General features: G+C 47.1%; 1 pseudogene; it reads left to right on the top strand.

Moving 5' to 3' along the window:
- The window catches only part of LOC112066688 (uncharacterized), a 25,345-nt pseudogene that overhangs the window by 7,129 nt on the left and 6,803 nt on the right, over nucleotides 1-11,413 (top strand).

The following is an 11,413-nucleotide window of genomic DNA, read 5'->3' as shown; positions in this document are numbered from 1 at the left end:
GCTAGCTTGAACTTTCTCAAAACTAATAATGCAGAAAGCTAAATGAGTTTCACAATAACCGAGGCCTTTAGAAGTGGAGATACCAGGTGATGGAAATAGATTAATTTAGGGAACTGTAGAAGCCCTGTTTTGCAGCGTATGTATAAGGAAGTCTGTTTTTCAAATAAAAAAGCCCTATCTGAAAAGGAGTCAAAAGCAAATTAGTTAATTCAACAAATACTTTTTGAGCATCTACTTCATATCTGCTTTTTTCCAACTGCCTCCTTTATTACTCTCAGCTCACTTAGAACTTGGATGTTGAAGCAGCATTCAGATTCTCTGACCCTTTATTGCCAAACTCAGTTTGTAGTCCAGCTTAGATTCATTTATTAAAAATGACATTATTTATGCCACTTTAATTTTGCACCTTGCACGGCACAGGTTTGGAGCATCTGTGCCTTGACACACAAAATGTCACAGGCTTTGTTATTGCTGGTGGCATGGGATGGGGGAAGAAGAGGAAGGTGGACTTATAAACTGTATCTTTACTAATACATTAAAACTGAGACATATAGTATCTTCACTTTATATTTGAGAAAACTGAGGCTCAGGTTGAACAACTTGTCTTGGTCACACAGCTAATAAGTGGCATCTGGAAATTCAAACCCGAGACTGTCTTAACTCTAAAGACTTTGTCCTTCTACATCCTACTGGCTTTGGGGGCAGGAGATGGACTTCTGTGTCATGTCCCCTGGGGAACTACCAAAATGCCTTCTACATCATTAACTAGTGTGAGTTGTAATAATAATAATCTTTATTAAATAGTGAATAACATTTTTTTCTTTGAACTCAAGCAACTAGTATCAGAAACCTCTCTACACAGTTGCCACTCTGTAACCTCTGATGTTCTGACAGACAAGATTTTATTTATTTATTTATTTTTGATCGCACCACACGGCATGCAGAACTTCCCTGACCAGGGAACGAACCCGCGCCCCCTGCAGTGGAAGCGCAGAGTCTTAACCACTGAACCACTAGGGAAAGTCCTGTCCATGTATATTTTAAATAGTGATTTTTAAATGGATAGGGTGGAGGCAAAGAAATAGCTATCGTATTGCCCAGCCTCGGAAGTAAAAGATTTAAGAACATGGGCAAATGTTTAACTCTAGGAACCTTAGAGTATGCTTACATCCCTCCTTAGGCATAATCAGAAGCCAGTGTTTGCATTGTGCTTTTCAAATGCCTTTGAATCCTAGAGAACAATGGGTATTTCTCCACATCGCAGGAGATCTCAGGTTATCCAGCATCATTAGCATGTGTTTTATCTTGCAAAATATTACCTACAGTTTACTTATAGGCTCCTTCTCAAGACTATTGAATCGTAATGCTACAAAAGGCCTTCGAATCCTCTGTCAGGATTTCCCAACTCTGGATGACACAAGAATCAACTGAGGCTCTTAAAAATAGGCTACCTGGCAGTCTCCCAAGTCTGAATAGAAATGAAAGCAAAAATAAACAAATGGGACCTAATCAAACTTACAAGCTTTTGCACAGCAAAGGAGACCATAAACAAAGTGAAAGACAACCTATGGACTGGAAGAAAATATTTGCAAATGTTGCAACCGACAAGGGCTTAATTTCCAAAATATATGAACAGCTCATACAATTCAGTAACAAAGAAACTCAAATGACCCAGTCAAAAAATGTGCAGAAGACCTAAATAGACATTTCTCCAGAGGAGACATACAGATGGCCAATAGGCACATGAAAAGATGCTCATCGCTAATTATTACAGAAATGCAAATCAAAACAATAATGAGGTACCGCCTCACACTGCACAGAATGGCCATCATTAAAAAGTCTACAGGGCTTCCCTGGTGGCGCAGTGGTTGCGCGTCCGCCTGCCGATGCAGGGGAACCGGGTTCGCGCCCCGGTCTGGGAGGATCCCACGTGCCGCGGAGCGGCTGGGCCCGTGAGCCATGGCCGCTGAGCCTGCGTGTCCGGAGCCTGTGCTCCGCAACGGGAGGGGCCACAGCAGAGAGAGGCCCGCATACCACAAAAAAAAAAAAAAAAAAAAAAAAAAGTCTACAAATAATAAATGCCGGAGAGGGTGTGGAGGAAAGGGACCCCTCTTACACTGTTGGTGGGAATGTAAATTGGTACAGCCACTATGGAATACAGTATGACAGTTCCTCAAAAAACTAAGAATGGGAGTTGCCGTATGATCCAGCAATCCCAGTCCTGGGCATATATCCAGACAAAACTATAATTCAAAATGATACATGCACCCCTATGTTCATAGCAGCAGTATTTACAATAGCCAAAACATGGAAACAACCTAAATGTCCATTGACAGATGAATGGATAAAGAAGATGTGGTACATATATACAATGGAATATTACTCAGCCATAAAAAAGAATGAAATGCCATTTGCAGCAACATGGATGGACCTAGAGATTGTCATACTAAGCAAAGAAGGTCAGAAAGAGAAAGACAAAATACCATATGATATTGCTTATATGTGGAATCTAAAATACAACACAAATGAGCATATATGAAAATGAAACAGACTCACAGACAGAGAACAGACTTGTGGTTGCCAAGGGTGGGGAGAGTGGGGAAGGGAAGAATTGGAAGATTGGGATTAACAGATGCAAACTATCATTTATAGATGGAGAAACAACAAGGTCCTACTGTGTAGCACAGGGAGCTATATTCAATATCCTGTGACAAACCATAATGGAAAAGAATATGAAAAAGAATATATATATATATAACTAAATCACTGCTGTACAGAGAAATTGACACAACATGGTAATTCAACTTCAATAAAATTTTTTTTTAAAATGCTACCCGGGCCTCACTGCAGACTTGTTGAATCAGAGTTCCTGGATGGGGCTTGGGGAGCTGCAGCTCATTAAATTTCCCCAGGTGATTTTTTTCTTTTATTGAAACATAGTTGATGTACAATATTATATTAGCTTTAGGTGTACAACATAGTGCTTTGACATTTATATGCATTATGAATTGACCACAATGTCTAGTAAGCATCTGTCACCATACAAAATTATTGTAATATTATTGACTATATTCCGTGCTGTACTGAGGTAAATTACATGACCAGCTAAATCCTCAGTCACGTTGAAAAAGAGAGAAAGCAAAAGCGAGATCTGCCGACACTGCCTTCCCGATGATGTTGACTGAGCAAACGAGGCCGCCCTGGAGGTCACGTGCAGTCCAGATGTGCCTGCCACCCTCGTTCTCAAGGCGAAGTCTTTGGAGAGTCATTAGCCCAGTGACAGCTTTGGTGCCACACTTTCCCCCCTCCTTCCTTTCCTTCCCCTGCAGCCAAGTCCAAGCAGCTGGCTGTGGGATGAGCTGACACACAACAATTAAAATCTGCCCCAGTGGAACTTCACAGGCTCCTCTTATCCCTGCAGGAGAGCAGTAGAGGCATTTGAGGTCAAGAGGCTGAGCCGGGTAGGGAGCACAGCATGATTAGCAGCAAAGGGGATGAGGGACAAACGCCAGGAACCCTCCTTCCCTCTGCTTAGTGTGTGACAAAGCTGGAAGAAAGGGAAGACTTTGGGATTTACGTGAGGTCTCAAATCTTGAAGGATGCTAAATTTGTTCTCACGTGGGACCTGTAACAGGTTCAGTTGCCAGATGAAAATCAAGTCAAGTTCATTTCAGGTGAGTCTAAAGATTGATTTTTTTTTTTTTTTTAATCGGCATCAGGGCACAATAGATATAGTAGTTTGCAGTCCATAGTCCACTCGTCACTTGAAATTAGAAACTGAAAAGCAGTAATGTAAGTGGGAGGAGAGATTTCATTCATTCATTCAACAAATACTTCTTGACTGGCAACTGTGACCAGGTTCAGTGCTATTTGCGACAGTACAGCTCAGAGCAAAACTCAAGTCCCTCCCCCAAGGGCGTCTCCCCCTCCCACGGTGGGGGAGGGCATGGGGAGAAGAAAAGGGCAGAGTCAGTAAGTCCAGGTGTGTCTATGTTATGCACACACACACCAAATAGAACAAGTGGTAAGTGCTCTGAAGAAAAAGGAGGGAAAGGGCTGGCGAGAGCTGTGCGTGGGTCTGTGGGTCGGTGGTTATTTTACGTGGTCGGGGGGGACAAGGAGCGAAAGAGAGGCAGGTAGCTTTTGGAGGAGAGGGTGCTCTGCCCCACGAGACCACAGAACCTAAATGTCCGTCAGTCAAAGGCATCTACTCCTAGCTGTGCCCCCGTCCCTTCATGTTCTATCAGCCTCTTCATCAGATCCATGACACCTGGTCAGCCTCTTCCAGGTTGACCGGCAGACCCTCAGGTACTTTTCAAGCCCCATAACAGGCCAGGTTGGTGGTCTGGTCTTGCCTCTGTCCTCCTCACTCTCCAGGGCAGGGCGTCGCAGCATTGCTACTGTCCCAGGCTCCATCTGTGACATTGATGACCCCTAACCTCTGCAGAGGAGGGACCGTGCAGAGCCGTCATACCTGCACGCCCGATGGCCTCACGGCTCATTACCTCGAGGCTGAGGGACAGTGGCTGTGAGCTGCCAGCCTTCCCACATTTTAACTCATTCACTTCTCACTGTAGCCCTGGGAGGGATGTGTGACTGTTTATCCTCAGTTTGCAAATAAAGAAACTTGCCCATGGCTAGAGAGAGGCAGAGTTGGGCAAGTCTTATCCACTGAAAACCCCTTTCTTTAAGGAAACAAAGCACAATTATGGAAAGTTTAAAGTCTAGGGTTTAAATAACGCCCCAAGCGTAGTCAGTAGTCACAAGGCAAAAACGGTGACTCAGGAAAGGAGAGAGGACTTAAGTACTCTTAAATGCTGGCTATTGGTTGGCACAAAAAAGGATTAAGTGCCGAGCCGCCGGCATAGAATGACCAACTTGGCTATGGGAGAGCCATTTAATACATGTGTGGATAACTTTGTTCATTTATTTTTCTGTTGCGAAAGGAATTTGTAGAAATTTACAGAAAGGCAGCCAAAAGGTATATGAGTCATCCATAATCTTGCTTTTCAGAGACTACCACTATTAACAGCCGTCAAATATCTGCCTCTAAGATTTTCTCTCATCAGATGGATTGGGGTGATTTTTGTCCCTGGTCAGATGTTAACATTACTTCCCATGAAGCAGGCCTTTTTGGGGTCCTGTCCCAGTGACCCACCTTCATTCCTACAAGGAATGACTCCCCAAGGTGAAAGTGAGGCAGGAGATAGATGGGCTCCAGCCTAGACACTTACAACTGGCCTCCTGTTCACACTTCCTGGGGTGAGAAGAAGATGGGCTCCAGGCGGGACATTCATTACCAGCCCCCTGTTTACATTTCCTGAAGCAAGAGACAAACGGGCTCCAGGACTACCTATTTATGACCAGACTCCTGTCTATATTTCCAGATCTGCACCTCAATATAAAAACCAGCAACAGAAATAGGGTAAATAACCAGACATTGGACATTTTTATGGCAGGGATAGAGTGGGACTAAACCCTGTTAAAAGATCAAGAGGTCATGCATACATTTCCCATCCTTGGGGCAAGGGAAACATTGCACATGTGCAGAAAGGCTCCTTGGGGGCAAAAAGGAGAGGGCGCCACTCCATAATATGTGATGCTAAGGCCATCCCATAGGCCTCTGGGCTGTAATCCATTTTGGAAAAAAGTTGCGCATGCATGCTGGAGAGGGTCCTGAGGCAGATCAGGTGTGGAAAAAGAAACCAGATAATTGGCCAAAGGTAAACAGAGGTGGAAGAACTGCCTTATATAGATGACTTCAATGCCTCTTTACTGTGCTCCTCCTCATTAGGGAGGACACCCACACCTTTTCTCTCTGGGTGTGCATCTCTGCCTTGCTTCTGTCTTAAGTAGACTGTTTCTCTGTGTGCTTTCCCACTTGTTCTGTGTCTCTAATAATAAACTTTGTATCTGTTTTTACAGTTTTTGCCTCGTGAGAAATGCATTTTTCACTGGGGGCAGGAGCCAGGGGTTATGGTAGCTAGGATTCCTGGTTTTCATCCAGGCTCCCCAGGTTCAATTCCTGGGCAGGGAACTAAGATCTCACTTCACGCCACCACACACTGCTGCCTCTCCGAGATCAAAAGGGCCCCCTGGCAACACCTGACTCCAAGGCCCTGGGACCAGAATCCTTTTGCTCCATCTCTTACTGGGAGGCACCATCTCTTAAGAAGCCCCTGCAGAGAGGGGCACCTCACTGCTTTGCAGGCCGGCCCAGGCCTTTCTGAGGCCATTCTGATTGTTGGAAAGCTTTTCTCTCTTAGAGCTAGACCCAAGACTCCAGGTGAGGTCTGGGTACGTATGCTGGATAGGTAACCCAAGTTGCACTAAGTTTCTTTTTTTTGTCTTTTTTTTTTTTTAAATCACCTTCCTTGCAGTCAGTTTAAAAAAAATCCAAGATGTTTCTTACATGAACTACTTGATATCATCTTTCTCAGTCAGCTGTGGCTGCCTTAACAAAATAGCACTAACTGGGGGGCTTAAACAATAGACACTTATTTCTCACAGTGCTGGAGGCGGGGAAGTCCAAGACCAAGGTGCCGGCAAGATAGGTTTCATTCTGACACCTCCTCTCTTGGCTTGTAGCGGTCACCACCTCACCATGTGCTCACATGACCTCTTTTGTGTGAGTGGAGAGAGGAAGCTCTGGTGTCTCCCCTCATAAGGGCGCTAATCCCATCATGAAGGCTCCCCACACCCACCTCACCACCTCATCTAAACTTTATACCTCTCGGACTTCCCTGGTGACACAGTGCTTAGGAATCTGCCTGCCAATGCAGGGGACACGGGTTCGAGCCGTGGCCTGGGAAGGTCCCACATGCCCTGGAGCAACTAAGCCTGTGCGCCACAACTACCGAAGCCCGCGTGCCACAACTACTGAAGCCTACACACCTAGAGCCCGTGCTCCTCAACAAGAGAAGCCACCGCAATGAGAAACCCGTGCACTGCAAGGAAGAGTAGCCCCCGCTCACCGCAACTAGAGAAAGCCCACGCGCAGCAACAAAGACCCAATGCAGCCAAAAATAAATAAATAGATAAATAAATATAAAATAAAATAAACTTAATACCTCTCAAGGCCCCACCACCTAGTGCCATCACATTGGGGGTTAGGGCTTCAACATATCAATCTCAAGGGGACACAAACATTCAGTCCATAGCACCATGCCAGGTCTGCCAACCCTGAATGATTTTGTGAACCAACCCTCATCAAGAAAGGATGACTTTTGAAAGGTCTTTAAAGTGAGGGCTGCCAACCAGCTTCTCTGGACTCCATTCTAGGATTGTCTGCCTTATGCTGGCCTTTCTGGGACAGACCCCTCCCACCCGTGTCCTCTGCCTGGCTCTTGTTTATAGAAAAACTTTATCCTCCTAGGCCTTCCCTGAGTTCTAAAGAATAAATTTAATCAGAGAAGTGAGAAAATGCAGAAGCAAAGGAAAACAGTCATGCAAGACAAAATAATAATAGTTTAGCCACTAAACTAGGTCAGGGATCTTTAGTTTCTCCTCAAGGGCTATAGATAATATTGTGAGCCATGTCCTTTGAGCTGTTTTGCAGATACTGAAATCCCCACCAGGTGGAAGACGTTAACTGCATGCTGCCCTCAAGCACGCAGACCCCAGAACCAGAAGGTGGATGCTGTTGACTCCTGATGACCTCACCACCAACCCATCAGAAGAATGTCCACGAGCTGATCATGCACCTCACCCCAACCCTCCCTTATCCTGTCTAAAAACCTTTCCTGATAGCCTTCAGGGAGTGTGGGCCTTTTAAGCACTAGCTACCTGGACTCCTTGCTTGGAGCCCAGCAGTAAATGCATACTTTCCTTCACCACAACCCAGTGTCAGCATATTGGCTTTACTGGGTGAGCAGACCCAAGTTTGGTTCGGTAACAATGCCGTGCTCCATGTATCCAAACTCCCTTGGAAGCCAGTTAAATACTTATTACTCAGCAAAAGTTCAGTGAGTACTTCCAGGCTCTGTCAGAGAGCTGGGGACATGGTGGCAAACAGACAAATACGGCCCCTGCTCTCACAAAGCCCATGTGATGGTTCATGACTGAACTGAACAAATATCTGGATAGGATGATTTCCGGTAGAGAGATGTACTAGGAAGAAAATAAGGGAAATGGGCAAGGGCAGATTCCAGTTTTGTGGAGCCTGAAGCTTATTTGGGGACCCTCTTTTAGAAAAAGAATACATGGGCTATTAGTTTCCCAGGGCTGCCATAACAAATTATCACAAACTGGGAGCCTCACCAGTTCTCTCACAGTTCTGGAGGCTAGAAGTCCAAGGTGTCGGTTCCTTCAGAGGGCTCTGAGGGCACATGCGTTCCAGGCCTCTCTCCAGTCATTCCTTGGCTGGTAGATGCACACACACCCCCATCCTCACCTTCACATGGCATTGTCCCTGTGTTGACGTCTTCTTATAAGTCTTGTTGGATCAGGGGCCCACTCCTCCAGAATGACCTTGTCTTTTTTATTTTTTTAATTTTTATTTTATGTTGACGTATAGTTGATTAACAATGTTGTGTTAGTTTCAGGTGTACAGCAAAGTTATTCTGTTTTACATATACATGTATCTATTCTTTTTCAAATTCTTTTCCCATTTACGTTTTTACAGAATATTGAGCAGAGTTCCCTGTGCTATACAGTAGGTCCTTGTTGGTCATCTATTTTATATATAGCAGTGTATATATGTAAGTCCCAAAGTCCCAATTTATTCCCACCCCCTGCCAGCATGACCTCATCTTGGCTAATCACATCCACAATGACCCTATGTCCAATAAGGTCCAATTCTGAGGTATGGGCGCTAGGACTTCAATGTATCTTTTTGGGGGGACACGATTCAACCCCCGACACAAGGCTAGGGCTCCTCCAGGGCTTGCAGGGGGCCTGTGCCATTGGGGGGCTCTGAGGCGTAAGCTTCTTCAGCGTGGCAGCAGCTCTACCCCTGGGATGTGGGTGGCGAACTGTGTGGCGAGGGGCCCAGCAGACCCATCAGTGCCCCTCCTGTCCTCTCCACCCACTCTGGAGGTCCCAGTCGCCCTTTTGCAGAAGCCCTCCTGGGTCTCTCAAGGGCTTTCTCTGCCCACCCCCAGCAGACTAGAAGTGGCCTCAGGAGACTCCACCTGCCAGAGAGGAACAGGAGTTGGTGAATGTACACCTCAGCCTCTTCCTCCCTCAGAGGGACTTTTTTTAAAGATCTTTTATCGTAAGTGCAGATGCAGAAAAACACAGCAAAGACATCGAGGGCTTCTTGAATTACTCTAAGGCAGACACCCCGTAACCACTGGTGTGACGTTCTGCAGTGTGGTCCGTCCAGTCTCAGGAGCCGCAGCACCAAGGTGACCTTTATCTGGCTTATTTCCCCATCTTGTCGTGCTCCTGGGACCACCTTCCAAATAAGTGACTTGCACCAAATTCTTGTTTCTGGGTCCGCTGTGGGGGAAACTCGAAAGCAGGCAGTTGGTAAGGAAAGGCCTCTTTAAAGAGATGGCATCTGCAGGCTTCCCTGGTGGCGCAGTGGTTAAGAATCCGCCTGCCAATGCAGGGGACACGGGTTTGAGCCCTGGTCCGGGAAGATCCCACATGGCACGGAGCAACTAAGCCCGTGCACCACAACTACTGAGCCTGCGCTCTAGAGCCCGTGAGCCACAACTACTGAAGCCTGCATGCCACAACTACTGAAGCCCGCGCGCTTAGAGCCCGTGCTCCGCAACAAGAGAAGCCACCGCAATGAGAAGCCCGCGCACCGCAGTGAAGAGTAGCCCCCGCTCTCCGCAACTAGAGAAAGCCCGCGGGCAACAAAAAAGACCCAATGCAGCCAAAAATTTAAATTTAAATTAAAAAAAAAAGATGGCATCTGAGGTGAGACCTGGGTCTTGAGAAGAGGCGTTGGCCATGCAGGGACACGGCCTAGTGTTGGGGGGCAGCAGGGTGCGGGGAGGCGGGACACGACGACCGCAGAGGCCCCAGGACAGTGGGCCCGGGGGTGCACGGGGAACAAAAGGAAGCCCGCTGTGGCTGCAGCACAGGTACGCGAGAGGCAGCGGAAGCCTGGAAATCATGCGCGCGTGCGTGCGTGTGTGCGTGTGTGCTGTTTGTCCGCAGGTATGCGAGTCACGTGGGAGGTGGGGTGAGGGCCCCTGTGGGGAGAGGCCGCCTCCTTCTTCGCTTTTCACCTCTGCGGCCTGACACGTCCCCCCCCCCACACACACACTCACAGGAAGCTGTGTTTTGAAAACCCCATTTCATGTGCCCATTCGAGTCCCACAACAAGTATCTATTCAGGTCGTTACGAACCAAATCGTCTCAACACGAGCTGCGCTAAGCGCGGAGATTCCTCAATAAGCAGACCCAGCTTCAGCTCCCCTGTGTTGGCTAATGATGGAAACACAATTGCGGTTGCCCAACAGCGGCTCCGAAGCTGGGGCACCCCTTCCAGGAGGAAAATTGGCAGCTACTTAATAAGCCCCAGCTGCAAAGGGGGAGTGAGTCAGGGTGTTGAAAGCTGCCCTCACCTGCCGCTGGGGTAGGTGTGGCTCCCTCTCTGACTAATTATTACCTGCCTTTGTTACTGTAGTGTGAGACAGGCCTGGCGTGGAATGCTGGTGGTGTGGATTGACATACCCAGTGACGAGTTTTGCTGAAAAGAGAAAACCACTCAAGTCAAACTCATAGAGACAGAACGTAGAATGACAGATTCCAGGGGCTGGGGGAGGGTGACTTGTTCAATGGGTACAGACTTTCAGCTCTGTAAGATGAAACGGCTCTGGAGATTGGTTGTACAACAATGTGAATGTACTTAATACTACTTAAGAACGGTTAAGAAGGTAAATTTTGTTATGTGGATTTTACTACAATTAAAAAGAAAAATCTCTTTACAAAACCCAAGTGATAGACCACAGTTTGAGGTAGCAAACGTTAACTGCTGTGGTTCGGAACAATTGTGACATCGCCTTTGGTTTCTGGCACTGTTCCAAATGACCCATCCAGCACCTTGATGTTCCCAGGGGCAGTAGACGTCATCACAACCAAAACCCTCCCAGTGACAGTGCCTTAAGTATTTCATCTCCACAATCCATCCCCGGGACCCTGGCGACTAGGCTTTACAGCTGAGGCTTATTAAGTAGCAGCCAGTTGTCCTCCTGTTCAGGAGGAGGAGTCGCCATTTTGAGGAGCTCACAGCATCCCGCTGTCGCCTTCTTTTCTTGTTGGCAAACTGGGCCCAGGTTTTGCCTGCTTTTCTATACTTTTTTTTTTTTTTTTTTGCGGTATGCGGGCCTCTCACTGTTGTGGCCTCTCCCGTTGCAGAGCACAGGCTCCGGACGCGCAGGCCCAGCGGCCATGGCTCACGGGCCCAGCCGCTCCGCGGCATGTGGGATCTTCCCGGACCGGGGCACGAACTCGT

Source organism: Physeter macrocephalus, chromosome 4, assembly GCF_002837175.3.
Source record: "Physeter macrocephalus isolate SW-GA chromosome 4, ASM283717v5, whole genome shotgun sequence".
In the NCBI taxonomy this organism is placed as follows: Eukaryota; Metazoa; Chordata; class Mammalia; order Artiodactyla; family Physeteridae; genus Physeter; species Physeter macrocephalus.
This window is presented reverse-complemented; position numbering and strand designations above follow the sequence as displayed.